Below are 15,803 nucleotides of genomic sequence, written 5' to 3'. Positions count from 1 at the left end.
GAGTCTTGTTGTCTTATCAAGTCATTAGCTTTTACTTGTCCAATTCTAATTTTTAATGAATTATTTTCTTCAATTAGCTTTTGTACTCTTTTTCCATTTAGCCAATACTACTTTTTAAGGATTTGTTTTCTTCACTGGACTTTTGTACATCTTCTCCCATTTTTTGTGCTTCTGTCTTTTACCAAAGTGCTGACTCTTTTTTCGTGATTGTCTTGTATAACTCTCATTTCTCTTCCCAGTTTTTCTTCTGTCTTTCTTATTTGATTTTTATAATTCTTTTTGAGCTTTTCCAAGAGTATTTTGGACCTGAGAACAATTCATATTTCTATTTGAGGGTTTACATATAGGTATTTTGATGCTTCTGTCATCTAGCGAGTTTGTGTTTTGATCTTCCTTTTCACCATAGTAGCTTTCTATAGTCAGGGTTGGTTTTTAGTTTTTGCTCATTTTTCAAGCTATTTTATGACTTTTAAAGTTGTGCTTTAAAGTTGTCCTGGGATACAGGGAGCACTGTCCTAAGCTCCTTGCACCAGAGGCTGGGAGCCAGGGGCCTGGCCATTGGCCTGCCACACTGGGGTCTCTGGACATGCCTGTTTGTGAGGCTTCTGAGGCTGGCAGATAGCCTGCCATACCAGATCCTCTGGGTCTGGTGGCTTTTCTGCTGCTCTAGGGCATCTGGGCCTGGCTGCTTGCTTGCTGCATCAGAGCTGGAGGGCTCACACCTGGCCCACTGCAACAGGGCCACAGGACCTCTTTTCTGATCTATGCTAGGGCTAGGGACTCCCACCAGCTTGCCTGGACACCACATACACTGGGCTCTGCTCCCCTTTTACCCAAGTGAAGCACACCTTTTCTATATTTCCTCTAAGTTATTTGGGGCTAGAAAATTTTTTCACTCTATCCTTTTATGGGTTCTGCCACTGCAGAATTCGTTTTGAGGAGTGATTTAAAGTTGTTCAGAGAGGAATTTGGGTGAGCTCCGATGTTTTCTCTGCCATCATGGCTCTGTCTCTGTGAAGGGCTTTAAAAAGCCAAACAAATGATTTTTACCTTTGATCCTGGAGGAAGTAAGGAGCCACAGGAGTTTGTTGAATGAGGGGGTGACATAGACAGATTTATGCCTTAGAAAGATCCATTGGACAACTGAATAATGGGTGGATTGGTGTGTGGCCTTGATTCAGGAAAACAAATTAGCAGGATAGTGGAATAGTGGAGGCTGAAAGTGATGAGGCTGTGAAGCAAAGCAGTGGTAATGCTGGAGGAGAGAAAGGGTATATATGAGAGATGTTCCAAAGATAAAAATGATAGTACTTGACAATTGAATAGATAGAGGAGTAAGAAGGAGTGTGGAATTGTACCTGACACCAACGGTATAGGCCAGGGTGACTTGGAGAATGGTAGTAGTCTTGCCAGAGTTAGGGAAGTTAGGATGTTGTGAAGAGGGGAGGATTTCTTGGAGAAAGATCATGATTTTCGTTTTGGATGTGTTGAGTTTAAAAATTCTATGGGTCATATAGTTTGAAATGTTTAATAGGCAGTTGGAGTCACAAGACTGGAGGTAGAGAGATTAAGTTGGTCAAGTACGTCTGAAAGTCATCTGTATAAACATGATAATTGAAACCACGGGAGCTAATAAGATGACCAAATGCAACACTATAGATGGAGAAGAGAAGAAGGCTCAGGACAGAGTCTTGTGGGACATTCATATTTAGTGATTGAGACCCAGAAGGAGTTCTAGTAAAGTCAGACAACTGGAGAAGCAGCAGAAAACAATGTCAGGAAAATATAGAGAGAAGACAGTATCAAGGAAAGGAAGGTAATTGATGGTGTCAGATGACGCAGAAGAGAGAAATTCTCTGAATTGCTAAGTCTAAAGGCCTTTTTGTTTTCAAGAAGGATGCAGACTGAGGAAAAAGACTTTAAATCTGGCAGTTAAGAGATCATTAGTAACTTTGGGGTGAGCAGTTCTGATTGAATGAATAGTTCAGAAGCTAGACTACAAAGAGTTAAGAAGAGCAAAAGAGCAGAAAGGGAATAGAAGCGCCTATTATATATGGCATTTCCAAGGAGTTAAGCCACAATAGAGAGGAGAAACAGAGGACATTAGTTATGTTCTTTATAATTATTCTTTATATAGTTATATGTGCACTTGACTCCTCTGTTAAAATATCAAATCTTTGACAGAAGATATTATTTCATTCTTTGTTTTTGTATCCCCAGAAACTTGAACAAGGTTTGACACATGGTAGGTGCCTAATAAATACTTATTGATCAACTAATTGGGTACACATGGAAAGCATTCAGTATCCTTAATTTTCTTGAATGAAACATATTCCAGACATGTTCTATTCTACTTTTTCATTTAAAAATGGTCCACTTACACTGTAAGCTGCTAGTGAATAGGTGCATCTGCTCCAGGAACAAGCCAACATTTTCTGTGTGGTCATGGGGAACTAGAATGGTTGCTTTGGTGGAAAATGTGGTTCTGGTAAGTGGAAGAGTCAGTTTCTGTGCCCTGAGTCCTGCGCCCATCCTCTCTTATTTGTCCTTTCCTTCTCAGCTCATTCTTTTTTTCTCCTTCTCACTGTTACAAGACTCTACCCTATAAGCTACAATCTTATTTGAGAGTTATTCAATCACCATGCTAAAGTGTTGGGCCAGCTTCTGCATAAAGCTGGGTTAAACAATTTAGGCTGGAATCTTGGGTTTTGATATCAGATCATTTTGGATTTCCCCCCTTACCTTGTACTTCTGGGTGCTTCAGGAGGAGAACCAGGCCATATGTCAAAGTGATATTGATTGTTTCCATCCCAGAATCAAATAAATCCAATCCTGCTGTTGCCAGATTTTCCAGGTCAAACACAGATTCTGGATCCTTTTGGTCCTACAGATTGTTCAGGCAGCAATAAACAAGCAAACAAATAAATGAATAGATAGATAAAGGATTGAATAAATAAATAAATAGAATTGCAATCATTAAGAAGTAGTAGCCTTAAAGCCAGCCATAGACAAAAATTGGGAGGAAGGAAGCATAACTTTGGTTCCCTGCCCCCTTGTCCAACTACTTCTGACATTCTTTTTTAGAGAGTTAGAGCCTATTTAATGCTTCTTGCTTGTCAGGATATAATCATAATTCTGCCCTTGTCAAACTGTTCAAGACTTCTCTGCCTATCTTCTTCTCCCTTGAAATCTGCTCTTAGTTTACTGTGATGTTGGAAAGGATCTGGAAGAATAATGCCTATAAAGGTCTCTGTAGAGAAATTAGAAGATCTTTTTTTTGGAGTATTAGGAGAGTTTATGGTCCTTTAGCCTAAGAACTGTCTGGGCCCATTAGTATTTCCTTGAAACTCACCCAGAACAAATTAAGCCTCCTCTAACAATGGCATCAGAGCCTGGAGGCCAAAAAGCATAAAGATGTATTTGGAACCCAGCAAATAAAGAGGTGGAAGGTTGGGTGGAAGTGACTATGAAGTAGCAGCACAGATGGCAAAATGATCAGGGAAGATGACTAACTAGGATGCAGAACATCTGGGACTGGCCACAGGTTACAGTTGAGTTGAGATTGTGCTTACTTATTCATTAATCAAGACATGTTAGCCTAGGATAGCAATTCCAAAGTCAATGGGACTCCTCTTTATAACAACCATGTGAAAATGGTCAATTAACCCTTGTTTAAAGACCTTTAGTGGAGAGAAACCCATTACCTCCTGAAACATTTTATTCTCCTTTTGGTCACCTCTAGATCTTACATTTTCATTTTATCAAGCCTATATCTTTTTTTAATTTTAATTTTTTTTTAAATTTTTAGGCAATTGGGATTAAGCAACTCACCCAGGGTCTAGTAAGTGTCAAGTGTTTGGTCTGAGGCCAGATTTGAACTCAGGTCATCCTGACTCTAGAGCCGGTGCTCTATCTACTGTACCACCTGGCTGCCCCCAGCCTATATCTTTCTGTCTGCAACTTTTGACCATTTCTCCTAGTTCTGGGATTAGGCTGAAGAAGCCTAATTCTTTTTTTTTACCTGTTATTCCTTCAAATACTGGAAGTTATCATCTCCTCCATCTAAGTCTTCCTTCTTAACATTGTTAACTCCTTCAACCAGTTCCAGTATGACATAATGTCACAGCCCTTTACCATGCTGGACGTTTTTTTCTGGACACTCCATAGCTAGTTAAAATACTTCCTCACATTTGCTACAAAATGAACATAATAATCTAGATATGGTATGAGCAAGGAAGAGCACAGAACAGCATAATCACATCTCACTCCACTTTTTTCTCTGGCTGCACTCTTGACTCTCTGGATTTTTCTTTATATATTGGCACCGTCTCACCCTAGTGGATGGCACCAACTCTGTTGCCATCTTACACCCTGGAAGATATCTCTAAGTATCCCTAACTTCTGATCGGTGATTTCCTTCTTGATTCACCATTTTGAGAACAAGATCAGGTCATACCCACAATCAATCCCTCAGTGCTTTCCCCAGATCTACACTTGACTGTGCTCGTGCTTGCCCTAGCAACCTTCTCACTCTGGCAGGTGCCTTGTCCTCTATGTTCTTCTCACCCTAGAAGATAACTCTGGTACTGGAGCCCCATCATTTGACTGGTGAATTGCAGCTGGAAGCTCCATTTTGAGTTCATAGGAAGCACATAATAAATGCTTTTTGACTTGAATTACTAACTCTCTAGTTTTAGACATTATATCTCTCTTCATGAAAACTAAAATTCCATCAACTTTTTGAGTGCCATCAAAATTTAATTTTCAGTGAGCATAGAATTTGTTAAACCTCTTCCCTTTGTGCCATGTCTGCAATCCATGAATTTCCCATCTATTTTGTTATTCAGTCAATAAACATTCATTAAGTGGCTACTATATGCCAGATACTGTGCCAAACACCAGGGAGACAAAGTACTGTCTAAAAGACAATGCTTGCTTTCAAGAAGCTCACAGTCTAATGGGACAGATAACATGAAACAACTGTGTGCAAACAAATTTTATATATGTAGTAGAAATAATCAACAGAGGCAAGGCAATAGAATTAAGGGGTATTGGGCAAAAAAACTTCCTGTAGAAGGTAGAATTCTAACTGGAACTTGAATGAAACTAGAGAAGCCAGGAGGAAGTGATAAGAAGAAAGAACATTCCAGGCATAAAGAACAACCAATGAAAATGTGTTGAATCTGTAGCTGGGGATGTTTTTTCTTTTTCTTTGAGGAACAGCAAGGAGGCCAGTGTCACTGGATTACAAAATATATAATAGTGTAAAGGGGCGTAGATATGAAATCTTGGGCAAGGGGCAGGCTATGATGGGCTTCATGTATCCAACAAAAGACTTTATAATTGATTTTAGAAAAAATAAAGATCTATTGGGGTTTATTAAGTAGGGGAGTGACATAGTCAGATGTGAACCCTAGGAAGATCATTTTGATAGCTGAGTGGAAGATGGATTGAAGGGTGGAGAGATCTGAGTTGGGGAGAACCATCTAATAGCTTATTACAATAGTGCTACCATGAGTTGGTGAGGGCATGCAGAAGAGTGATAACAATGTCAGAGGTGAGAAAGGGATGTAGTAAAACAGGGGATAGGCAATGATCACTAGTTACAATGACTTCTCAGAGTTTTCCTCAGCATTAATTTGGGGGTTTCTCCTGACTAACTTCTTCATCACCCCGACCCCAGTCTTAGCATAGGAATGAAGAAAACTCAATTGCTCAAAGGAATGTGGATTTCAGAAGAACAGGGTGAGGAAGGTAGGCAATTCCCACACAGTGGCCTCTCAGAATCTCATTGTAGCAGTCTCCCACTTATTTCCTTTCATCTCTTGAAGGCAACCAATTCCATCCAACTTCAGTGACATGAAAAAAACATTGAAAAAGGGAACAAGGAAGAGATCTATGTTAAGAAACTTTGCAGTATGGACACCTTATCAAAATAAGCAGAGTAGCAAATAGAAATGGATTAAAGAGAGATGAACTAAGCAAAATTTTCCCAAAAAGAAATATTTTGAAGGAAAAGAAACTGTCAAAATCCCTTGGAAAAGTTCCCAAATTACAGTAAATTCTACAAGCTCCTCAGAAATGATAAGTGAGAAATTGTAAGAATCTGAAATAGTTCAGAAAATCAGGAAAAGGGTAAAGTGAAAATATTAAATGAAATTGGAAAGGAGAGATCTCGAACAAGACCTTATCAGAAAACCAAAGTATTAAAAAAAAATCTCCCAAATCAGTAAGTTCTCTGAAAAACAAAATGACAGAATTACAATGAAAATGTAAAAGCAGAAAGAAAATTAACTGAACAAAAATAACAACATATTTGGAAGAAAATATGAGAGCTCTACAATTCAATACTGAACTTGTATATTGGATGACAAAATCATCTAAATGTTATAAGACTTGGAGAAAATTATGATGAATAAGAAATTTAATACTGTACTAAGGAAAGTTGCAAAAAAATGTGAGATGTCAAATTTCAGTTTGAAGGGATTCACACAGAATGTGAATAGAAACATGAAGTTTACTTCACTAAAAATCATTGTAGTAAACTTCAGATTACATTTCAAATAAAAACATTTGTAGATAGTAAAGCTATTTATCGTTATCATAAGGAAAATCAAACAGGGAAGCTTGGGACTATTATGCTATAAGGATCTAGAGGGAAAAAAAATATGACATTCCGGAAAGCAAAGAGGGTTGACTAATGTGCCCAAATAACATAACCTGCAAAGTTTTTGTATACTACATATAAAATAACATTAAAATGGGATATAATTGAAGTCATTTATGCAAAAAAACCCAGAGGGAAAACATGCCATTTAACATAAACTGAGAGTAGATAAATTGATAGAACCAACAATGAAAAATGTTGGTATGTTTAAAACACGTATGTCAAATGAAATGTGTGTTTTCATCCAGTAAAGGCTAGGCAAACCTGTGAGTTTGAAGTGGGAGACTTTTGTATTTTTTTTTAAATCTCACATTGTCTGAGAGATACTGAAAAAGCAAAGATAAACTATTACTCTTTGCAGATGATAAGATGGCATATTTATAGAATCCTCAAGAATCAATTAAAATTAGTTGAAATAATTAACAACTTCAGCAAAGTTGCAGGACATAAAATAAACCCACATAAATTATGAGCATTTTTATATGTTACCAACAAAGTCCAGCAGCAAAAGATCAATAAAAATCATTTAAATTATTGTAGACCATATAAAATATTTGGGAGTCTACCTGTTGAGAAAAACCCAGGACCTATATGGACACAATTACAAAACACTTTTCACACAAAGTCAGATGCAAACAACTGGAAAGATATTAATTGTTCATAAAAAGGCTAAGCCAATATAATAAAAATTATAATTCTACCTAAATAAATTTATTTATTCAGTTCCATGCCAATCAAAATACCCAAAATTATTTTGGAGAGGTAGAAAAAATACTAAAATTCATCAAGAAGAACAAAAGGTCAAGAATATTAAGGAAATTAGTAAAAAAAAAATGTGAAGGAAAGTGGCCTATCCATAGTAGATCTCAAATTGTATTATAAAGTGGAAACTTCAATACAATGTGGTACTGGCTAAGAAATAAAGTGGTGAATCAATGGAATAGATTTTGTAAATGTGACAAAATAGTAAATGATCATAGTAACCTACTGTTGGAAAAACTTAAAGATCCAAGCTTTTCAGATAAGAACTCACTATTTGGGGAGCCAAGATGGCAGAGTGAAAGCAGTGACTTGCTTGAGCTCTCCCCCAAACCCTTCCAAATACCTATAAATAAATGACTCTAAACAAATTCTAAAGCAGCAGAACCCACATAAAGACAGAGTGAAACAAATTTCTAGCCCAAGACAATTTGGATGGTTGATCAGAAAGGTATATCGTGCCGGGCTGGGAGAGGAGAGCAGTTTGGCGTGGGCACGCAGGCCATGGCAACCCTGGAGCAGGCCTCAGAGGACTGAATCACAGGTAGCTGTGGCGGTTTCCAGACTTCTCAACCCATGAAGGCCAAAGACAACTTAGAAGGTCAGTGGGAAAAGTCTGTTTCTGAGGTGGTGAGAGAGAAGAGCAGGGTCACAGCCACATTCCCCAAGCTCGGCCCAGGGTGGTGGCTGCCTCCTGAGTTTCTGGCTCTTACTGTGGAAGGGAAATGGGGTAAGGTGAGAGGGAATGAGTGAATCTTATTCTCATCAGATTTGGCTTAAGGAGGTAATAACACACACACTCAATTGGGTATGGAAAGCTGTCTTATCCTATAGGAAAATGGGGAAGGGGACAAGACAGCAGGGGGATGATAGAGGGGAGGGCAGATTGGGAGAGGGGGTAATCAGAAGCAAATACTTCTGAGGAGGGACAGGGTCAAAAGAAAGAATGGATTAAATGGGGAGCAGAATAGGATTAAGGGAAATATATTTAGTTTTTCACAACATGACTACTATGGAAGTGTTTTGCATAAATGCACATGTATAACCCATATTGAGTTGCTTGCCTTTTCAATGAGGGTGGGTAGGGAGAGAGGAAGGGAGAAAATTTGGAACCCAAAGTTTTGAAAAACACATGTTTAAAAAATGTTTTTGCATGCAACTGGGAAATAAGAAATATAGGAAATGGGGTACAGAAATCTATCCTGCCCTATAGGAAAATAGAAGGAGAAAGGGATACAAGAAGGGAGATGATGGTAGAAGGGAGGGCAGATTAGAGGAAGGGGTATTCAGAATGCATGCCATCCTGGGGTGGGGAGAGGGGCAAGATGGGGTGAAAATTTGGAACTCAAAATCTTGTGGAAGTGAATGTTGACAATTAAAAATAAATAAATAAATAAAAATTCATAAAATAAAAAAATAAAAGAACTCACTATTTGACAAAAACTACTGTGAAGACTGGAAATAGTATGGTAGCAAGTAAGTATAGAACATCTTACACCATATACCAGATGAGGTCAAAACGGGTACATGATTTAGATGTAAAAAGTGATACTACAAAAAAATTAGGTGAACATTGGATAGTTTACCTCACAGATCTATGGCCAATAGAAGGATTTATGACCAAGCAAAAGATAGAGAGCTTTAGAGATGTAAAATGGATAATTTTGATTGTATTAAATTAAAAATAAAGTTTTTGCTCAAACAAAACCAAAGCAGCCCAGATTAGAAGGAAGTAGAAAGCTGGGGGAATTTGTTTTTTAAATAGGAAGTATCTCAGATAAAGGTCTCATTTCTCAAGTATATAGAGAACTGAGTTAAATTTATAACAATACAGGTCATTCTCCAATTGATAAATGGTCAAAGGATTTGAACAGGCAGTTTAATACGAAGAGATCAAAACTATCTGTAGTCATATGAAAAATATTCTAAATCACCATTGATTAGAGAAATGCAAGTTCAACAATGTTGATATACATCCACATACAAGAAAATGAAAATTATGTACGTTGGATGGGATATGGGAAAACTCAGGCACTAATGAACCATTGGTGGAATTGTGAATTAATCTAACCATTCTGGAGAGCAATTTGAACTATGCCCCAAGAACTATCAAAATGTATATACCCTTTGATCTAGCAAAACATTATTAGTTCTGTATCCCAAAGTGGCTTTAAAAGATGAGGACCCATCTGTAACTACACACACACACACACATATAAATATATATATATATATATATATATATATATATATGGAGCAATTCTTTTTGTGGTGATAAAAAATTGGAAATTGAACAAATATTTATCAATTGGGGAAATCACTAAACTGGTTGTGGCATATGAGTGTAGTAGAATTATTTTATTACATTATATTCTTTAAGAAATGTGTTTTATTTTATTATATTATTGTATATTTATATTTATATATTTGTTAAAATATACATTTTGTTATATGTTGTAAGAAATATATTATTTTATATTCTTTAAGAAATGAAATACAGGATGATTTCAGAAAAACCCAGAAAGACTTACATGGATTGACAGAAAGTGAAACGAGCAGAACCAGAAGAACATTGTACACAGCAATAGCAATATTGTATGATGATCAACTGTGAATGACTTAGCTATTCTCACCAATACAAAGACCCAGGAATATTCTGAAGGACTCATGTTTAAAAATATTATCCACCTCTAGAGAAATAACTGATGGAGTATAACTGATTATCAAAATATACTATTTTTTTGCTTTCATTTTTGTGGAGGTTTTTTGGTCTGTGGTTACTTTCACAACATGACTAATATGCAAATATGTTTTGCATGATTGCATGTATATAATTTATATTAAATTGGTTAATGTTTCAGGGAGGGGGAGTGGAGGAAAGGAAGGAGAGAATTTGGAACTAAGAAATATAAATGTTAAAAAGAATTTTACCTGTAATTCAAAGAAAAATATTATTTAAAAATTATTTGATATTGAATCCTCTCATGTTCTTTGGTGTACATGGAAATGTTCTTTTTCTTCTTTTCTCATTTTGTATTTAAAATAAATTTTAAAATTGCCAAAAAAGTATAGATAGAAGAAAAATCAAAGAAAATCATCGGGGAAAGAATCTACAAAGCAAATTATGAAAAGATGAAAAAATCAAGAAAAGGACAAGAGTACAAAGAGACTATTTCAAGGAGTTAAAAAACACCTTTCATGAGTAAAATAGTATTTTTGATGATGGGGCATAAAACAGGATTTTTTTTCTGCTGAGATAAGAAGGGGTATGACAATAATGTGTAGGAAAATAGTGGTATAGGCTCAAGAAAAGAAGTGGACAGAAGGTTTGTTTTTTTTTCCAATTTTCACCCCTAATTTTTGAGGGGTGGTGGGAGGGTAGGGATAGGAAATTTAGAAAGCCAATCAAAGAGCACTTTAGAGTTGTGTTCCACTAGTGACAAAAAAAATATTCTGGTTACACTGTGAACTAATTTTATATAGGTGGAAGGGAGTGAGACTAGAATCTTAGAATGATCTCTGTTGAAGGGTATGTAATTGGCACCAAGAGAACAACTTCTCTAAGTCAGCTTCATATACTTCAATAATACCTTCCACTAAATGAGATAAAGTGGTTGGGACTCTAGAGAGGGTTGAAAAGGTAGTAAAAGCAGTGACTTGCTTGAGCTGTCCCCCAAATCCCTCCAAATACCTGTAAAATGGCTCTAAACAAATTCTAAAGCAGCAGAACCCACAAAAAGACAGAGTGAAACAAATTTCCAGCCCAAGACAACCTAGATGGTTGATCAGAAAAGCATATCTCACTGGGCTGGAAGAGGAATGCAGTTCAGCATGGGCATGTAGGGAAAGACCAGGCCTCACTGAATCTGGAGCAGGCCTCAGAGGACTGAATCACAGGCAGCTGTGGTGGTTTCCAGACTTCTCAACCCATCAATGCCAAAGACAACTTAGAAGGCCAGTAGGAAAAGTCTGTGTCTGTGGTGAAGAGAAGCATGGGGTCCCAGCCCTAGTCCCTGAGCACAGCTCTAGGGCTGTGGCTGCCTCCTGAGCTTACGGTCCACAGACTGAAGGGGAATCAGGAGTCGAGTGACTTATCAGAGGGGGATTGTAGGGATCTCTCTGATGGTGCAGAATTCTTTTGATTTGCCCATGCTTGGATCTGGGTCACAGTTCTAGGTGGGGGTCCTGGGGCTAGAAGGAGCACTGGCATGGTGGAGCTGGTAGTGGCTGTAGAGAGAGAATCCTCCTCACAGTTCCAAGACAGAAAAGAGTACTTGTGGTCACTCATAGACCAGAGCATAGGCCAGGAAAGGAGTAAACACCTCGCCCTTGATCATAGTACTTTGGAAGAACTGAAAATTTACAGGTGCCTAGAAGTATCTCTGAAAACAGCTGCACAAAACTCCTGAAGCTTGGGACAGTACATTCTCCACACTGGAAGCAGACCCCTACTTTAACAAAGAATTTATAACTCAAGTAATTGTCTGGGATCATGAACAAGCAGTGCAAAAAGAGTCAGACAATAGAATCTTACTTTGGTGACAAAGATCAAAACATACAACCTGAAGCAGACAACAAAGTCTAAGCTCCTACATCCAAAGCCTGCAAGAAAAACATGAATTGGTCCCAGGCCATGGAAGAACTCAAAAAGGATTTTGAGAAGCAAGTAAGAGAAGTAGAGGAAAACTGAGAGTGATGCAACAAAATCATGAAAAACAAGTTAACAGCTTGCTAAAGGAGACCCAAAAAAATACTGAAGAAAATAACACCTTAAAAAATAGCCTAACCCAAAGGGCAAAAGAGGTGCAAAGAGCCAATGAGGAGAAGAATGATTTAAAAAGAAAAATTGGCCAAATGGAAAAGAAAGTTCAAAAGGTTACTGAAGAAAATACTTCCTTAAAAATTAAAATAGAGCAATTGAAAGCTAGTGACTTTATGAGAAATCATGACACTGTAAAACAAATCCAAAAGAATGAAAAAATAGAAAACAATGTGAAATATCTCATTGGAAAAACAACTGACCTGGAAAATAGATCCAGGAGAGAGAATTTAAAAATTATTGGACTATCTGAAATCCATGATCAAAAAAAGAGCCTAGACATCATCTTTCAAGAAATTATCAAGGAAAACTGCCTGATATTCTAGAATTAGAGGGCAAAATAGAAATTGAAAGAATCCACTGATCTCCTCCTGAAAGAGATCCCCAAAGGAAAACTCCTAGGAATATTGTAGCCAAATTCCAGAGTTCCCAGGTCAAGGAGAAAATATTTTAAGCAGCCAGAAAGAAACAATTGAAGTCTTGTGGAAACACAATCAGGATAACACAAGATTTAGCACCTTCTACATTAAGAGACTGCAGGGCTTGGAATATAATATTCCAGAGGGCAAAGGAGATAGGATTACAACCAAGAATCACCTACCCAGCAAAACTGACTACAATCCTTCAGGGGAAAAAATAGTCATTCAGTGAAATAGGGGACTTTCAAGCATTATTGATGAAAAGACCATAGCTGAATAGAAAATTTGACTTTCAAATACAAGATTCAAGAGAAACATAAAGAGATAAACAGGAAAGAGAAATCATAAGAGACTTATTAAGGTTGAACTATTTATATTCTGCATGGAAAGATGATATTTGTAACTCGTGAATCCTTTGTCAGTATTAGAGTAGTTGGAGGGAAAAATTATATTTGTGTATATATAGATATAGATATAAATAGATAGATTAGATAGATAGAGAGCACAGGGTGAGTTGAAGATGAAGGGATGATATCTGGAGAATAAAATTAAGGGGTGAGAGAGGATTATATGGAGAGAAGGAGAAAGGGAGGGGTAGAATGGGGTAAATTATTTCACATACAACAGAAAAGGCTTTTACAGTGAGGGGAAATGGGGGAAAAGGAGAGGGAATGAATGAATGTTATTCTCAGAGGATTTGGCTTAAGGAGAGAGTAACACACACACCCAATTGAGTATGGAAATCTATTTTACCCTACAGGAAAATAGGGTGGGGAAAGGGACAAGAGAGCAGGAGGATGATAGAGGGGAAGGCAGATTTGGGGACGGGGTAATCAGAAGCAAACACATCTAAGGAGGGACAGTGTCAAAAGAGAGAATAGAATAAATGGGGTGTGGGATAGGATGAAGGGAAATATACTTAGTTTTTTGCAACATGACTACTATGGAAATGTTTTGCATGACTACACATGTATAACCTGTATCGAGTTGCTTGCCTTCTCAATGTGGGTGGGTGGGGAAGGAAAAAGTGGGAAAATTTGGAACCCAAAATTTTAAAAACAAAAGTTAAAAAAAATTGTATTCACATGCAACTGGGAAATAAGATATACAGGCAATGGGGTATAGAAATCTATCCTGCCCTACACGAAAGTTGAAGGGGAAGGGGATAAGAGAAGGGGGGGAGAGATAGAAGGGAGGGCAGATTAGAGAAGAGGTACTCAGAATGCATACCATCTTGGGGTGCAGGGAGGGACAAGATGGGGAAAAATTTGGAACTAAAAATCTTGTGGAAGTGAATATTGAAAACTAAAAATAAATAAATTAATTTAAAAAAGAAGTAAAAAAGAGAGGGTTGAAAATAATGAAGTAGGTCCAAAGGAAAAACGCTATACTATTTAAAAGGGACAAATCAGAAAGAAAAATGTAAAGAATGTGACAAAGCAATTCCCACCCAACTCAATATTGAAGGCTTTTGAATGTTCTCTGCCAGAGCCCATTGTCTCCTCAAGAACTAATATTCCTAGAGGTTGACTTCCAGGAGCCAAAATGGCAGAGGAAGAAGTAAGTCACTCTCACTGTCCCTTATTAACCTCTGAAAGCCCAGAAAACATTGCCCCAGGAAAAACCCTGGAACAGCTGAACCAGCAGAAAGATGGGGTACAGCAGTCCAGTAGATCAGGTAGCTTTAAGGATTAACAGGAATAGCCCCTCTTGCCCTGGGGGAAGGGGAGCAGTACAGAATGGGAGGCATCCCAGCAAGCTAGTGGAAAGCCCCACCTCAGCATACCATTGGGAGATCCTGAACCCCAGGTGCTGAAGCAAGGAAAAAACACCAACACCAGGACCCCTGAGTGGCTCAGTAAGGGCAGGGTAACCAACTCAAAATACCATCATGTGCCTCAGCATTCTGAGGCAACCAAGTCCCCCAGCACCTCAGCAAAACTCTGGGAAGTGCTCCTAGGGGGAAAGCCCCAGGTGGAGAAACATTCCACAGCAGGTAAACATCCATCTGAAAGAAGCCAAAGAAAGCAAAAGGAAGGAAAGGCTCAGGTGAGCAAGCAACCTGCAGGGGCCAGATTACCCCATCCTACCCTAGAGTTACAGTGTTGTTGATTCCAGCCCAATATCAGGTAAGCTGCCAGAACCCTGCAGCCTCCAACTGCCAGCAGTTGAGGCCCCACCACCCAAAGCCAATGACCATGCCCCGGGTTCCCAACACGAAAAGCTTGCTTCCTGCTCCCCAGCAGGAGAGCTCAATCTCTTTAAAGGTCACAAATAAGCAAACACCATGAGCAAAAGGAAACATACTATAGATTCTTATTATGGGAACAGTGAAGATCAAGGCAGAAATTCTGAAGAGGATGACATTGTCAAAAAACCCACATTTGGAACCTCAAAAGAGAATATGAACTGGTCTGAAGCCCAAAAAGCCTTCTTGGAAGAGCTCAAGAAGGATTTTAAAAATCAAATAAGAGAGATAGAAGAAAAATTGGGAAAAAATGGGAGTTATGAAAGGAGAGTCAATAGCTTGGAAAAGGAAGGACAAAAATTAACTGTAGAAAACAAGTCCCTAAAAAATACAATTGGCCAAATGGAGAAATAGATACAAAATCTGATAGAAGAAAACAGTCTGTTAAAAATTAGAATTGGGCAAGTGGAAGCTAATAACTCTATGAGAGAGCAAGAATCAGTCAAACAGAAACAAAAGAATGAAAAAATAAATGGAAATGTAAAGTACCTCATTGGTAAAACAGCTGACCTGGAAAATAGATCCAGGAGAGACAATTTAAAAATCATTGATCTACCTGAAAACCACAATGAAATAAAGAGCCTGGACAGCTTGTTTTAGGAAATCATCAAGCAAAACTGCCCTGAGGTCCTAGAACCAGAGAGTAAAATAGCCATAGAAAGAATCCACCAATCGCTTCCTGAAAGAGATCCCAAATTGAAAATGCCAAGAAATATAATAGCCAAATCCCAAAATTACCAGATGAAAGAGAAAATACTGCAAGCAGCCAGAAAGAAACAATTTAAATATCATGGAACCACAGTCAGGATTACATAAGACTTTGCAGCTTCTACATTAAAAGACCGTAGGGTGTTGAATGCTATATTCCATAAGGTAAAGGAACTTGGATTA

The 15,803-nt window shown here is 37.9% G+C and overlaps 1 pseudogene; it reads right to left on the bottom strand.

Moving 5' to 3' along the window:
- The window catches only part of LOC114028506, a 60,272-nt pseudogene that overhangs the window by 12,676 nt on the left and 31,793 nt on the right, over nt 1-15,803 (bottom strand).

Source organism: Vombatus ursinus, unplaced genomic scaffold (assembly GCF_900497805.2).
Source record: "Vombatus ursinus unplaced genomic scaffold, bare-nosed wombat genome assembly UNPS02004915.1, whole genome shotgun sequence".
Lineage (NCBI taxonomy): Eukaryota > Metazoa > Chordata > Mammalia > Diprotodontia > Vombatidae > Vombatus > Vombatus ursinus.
Note: the sequence above shows the minus strand (reverse complement) of the source record. Positions and strands in the feature narration are given on the sequence as shown.